Here is a 3,383-nt window from a genome sequence, read left to right on the forward strand (position 1 = left end):
TTGTTGCATCTATATTCACTTGTTCATGTAATCGAGAGAGGCATAACTTGTGATATCTTTGTATTATATTATCGGTTTAGTTCATTAATTCTTCTTAGTAATCGAAAGAGACAAGTTGAATCATTGATTAAATCTAGTTAGGAGGATAATCGAGAAATGTTCTCCTAATGACCAATCCTCTATGCATTCTTGTATATCTTCATAGAGCTTAAATTGGTTTATCTCATGAGGTTGATATTTAATGGAAAAAGGAGTTTTTACTAAACAATTGAACTAATAATCAAGTGAATTCGAGAGACTCGCTTGAATATTATAAATGAATTAACTAGAATTAAATCCTAGAAAATTATCTTTCACCTATCTTATCAAACCCTATCTTATCAAACCCTATCTTCTCCCATTGATATCTATCTTTGCTATTCCTTGTTTCGGTTGTTATTAGTCAATAGCCCTAGATTCTTAGTTAATTTAAGTATTAATCACAAAAATCTCAATTGTTGATCATCTTGGATTTCAATCAAGCTAGAAACTATGATAATATTGTTTAACTCCAATTCCTGTGGATACCATATTATACTATACTATATTTGATTAACGAGAATAATTTAAGTGGTGTTTTGCACTCGTCAGTTATCCTTCTGTTATAGTGTAGTGGAGAGGTCATCCGATCGAGGCAGCTATGTGGGAGTTCCAGTCTGATATGCGGATTATATACCCACCCCTTTTCACCAGTCCAAGTACCTTTCTCTGTCCGTTCGAGGACGAACTTTTATTTTAGAGGTAGAGAATGTTATTTTGTGGTTTAGCCCCTATCTTCGTGTTCTGATACCTCGAATAACTTTGTTTAGTAATTCTTGATTTATGTGCACAGTCTGTGTCTTTTTATGAAAAATTGTTTAGGTGAAAATTTTTAAAAAAATGAATTTTAACTTTAAAAATGATTTGAGTTGAGTACAGTCAACATTTGTGTAAATGGACCTGGATCGGTATTTTAATGATTCTGATGTATCCATATCGTGATTTTGGACTTGGCCGTATGTCTAGAATTGAATTCAGAAGTCCCTATTTGATGTGATTTCTTGAAACTAGTAATTTGAAGATTTAAAGATTTTCAAAGTTTGACCGTAGGCTGACTTTATAGCTACCAGGTTTAGATTTTGATTTCGGGACTTTGTATAGATTCATTTTACTATTTAAGACTTGTCTATAAAATTTCGTGCAAAACGGAGTTGATTTGATAAGATTCAAACGCTCGGTTGTGAATTTGAAAGTTATTGAGTTTCTTTAAAAATTCCATGTATTTTGATGTCTGATTCATAGTTCTAGGTGTTATTTTGGTGTTTTGACTACGCGAGCAAGTTCGTATGATGTTATTACACTTGTGTGCATGTTTAGTTTGGAGGTCGAGGGGCTCGGGTGTATTTCAGACGTGTTTCGAATGAGTTTGCTTGAAGTTGGAATAGCTGGTACACTTCTGTTGCTGGTGTAGTCTGCAGATCTCGCATTTGCGAGGTCTGGCTCGCAAATGCAAGCCTCTCTTTTGCAATCAAGATATCGCATTTGCGAGCAGGGTCCTGTGCTAGGTGATCTTACAATTGCGAGGAATTGGTTCGCATTTGCAAATAGTCAGATATCACATTTGCGATTACAGAGTCGCATTTGCGACCTAGTGCTCTCAGGGGAAATCTTCGCATTTGCCAATAATCCTGCCGCATTTGCGAAGGTGTGTTGTTTGCATTTTCAAGCTAAATGTCGCACTTGCGACTTCTGGTGTTCTGATTGCAAATCCTGCAGATGTCACATTTGCGAAACTTGTCTCGCATTTGCGATGTTCACAATTGCGGACAAGACATCTTAATTGCGACATCTGTAGTAGGGTAAAAGAGGGGGGAAAAGGACTTAGCTCATTTTACACCATTTCTCAACTTAAACGTTCTAGAGGCAATTTTTCAAGAGACCTTTCTTCCCAAATTCATTGGTAACTAACTTTAATCCATTTTCTTTCAATTACCCATTACTTTTCATGAGATTTCAATATCAAATTTAGAATTTCCATGGCATAAATTAAGAATTTGGGTAGAATTGGAAATATTTGTAAAATTGAGATTTATACCTCAAATTGAGGTCGAATTTCAAAATAAATCACATAACCGGGCTCGAGGGTGAATGGGTAATCGGGTTTTGGTCAAAATCTTGGGTTTTGACCAAGCGGGTCCGAGGTTGACTTTTGTTGATATTTTCCAAAAATATTAAAGATTTAACTCTTTTCACTCGTGGGTAGTTTCTAAAGCTTATTTTGAATTATTTGAACTATATTTACTAGATGTGGTTGGTTTGGAGGCTTGTTCAAAAGGTAAAGTCGTGGTTGATTGATTTCTTTGATTGCAGAGTGAGGTAGTATCGTGGTTAAACTTGACTTGAGGGATTGGAATTTATTGGTCTATTTTCTACGTGTTTTATGTGTGGGGACAACGTATATGTAAGGTGATAAGTACTTATGCGTTGTCATTAGATTAAAGCATGCAGGTGAAACTTATTTCCTGGTAATATATTCTTTCATAAAATATGCTATCCATGCTTAGGTTAGATTATTACTTCTTTAATTATTTGTTTCATAGTTATTGCTTAAATTAAAGATGTTGAATATTTTGGAAGTTGAAGTTTGATGTCGTGGCACCATAATTGAAGTTAAATCATTCCTCTCATTGTTTATTGTTCGGATTTATATTGTTGCATGGTGTGTATGAGAGTAAAAGCAAGAAGGGTGATGTCATGTCATTATATTCATATTATTGCATGGTGAGGACGAGAGTAAAGCACGAAGGGTGATGCCATGCCATTTTCATATCATTGATTTAACTGATTTCCGGTTTAGTGATTTACTTGGTTATTTCATGATTTCGTACTTGTCATATTTACTATATCTTCCCCCTTTAGCATGTACCCTCCTAGTTAGTATTTTATCATTCTTTGTTATTGCTGCTGCTTTATATATACTTGTACAGGTTTATTTACGTAGGTGTCTTGTCATAGCCTCGTCACTACTTCGTCGAGATTAGGCTCGACACTTATGGAGTACATTGGGTCGGTTGTACTCATACTACACTTCTGCACTTCTTGTGTAGATTTTGGTGCTGGTCCTAGCGACGCTTAGTAGCTTTTTTCTCGGATCGAGTCGCAATTGGAGACTTGAGGTATAGTTGTATGGCGTCTGCAGCCCTGAAATTCCCTTCCCATCTATCATTAATGTTTGATCGTGTTTCAAAACAATTGTACTTTGTTCAGACCTTATTTGTAGCACTCTAGATGCCCATGTATTCGTGACTCCAGATTCTGGGATATGTTTAAATTTTGTTGTTCGGTGTTATATCACTCTTTTTCAG

This window comes from Nicotiana tabacum, chromosome 18 (assembly GCF_000715075.1).
Source record: "Nicotiana tabacum cultivar K326 chromosome 18, ASM71507v2, whole genome shotgun sequence".
In the NCBI taxonomy this organism is placed as follows: Eukaryota; Viridiplantae; Streptophyta; class Magnoliopsida; order Solanales; family Solanaceae; genus Nicotiana; species Nicotiana tabacum.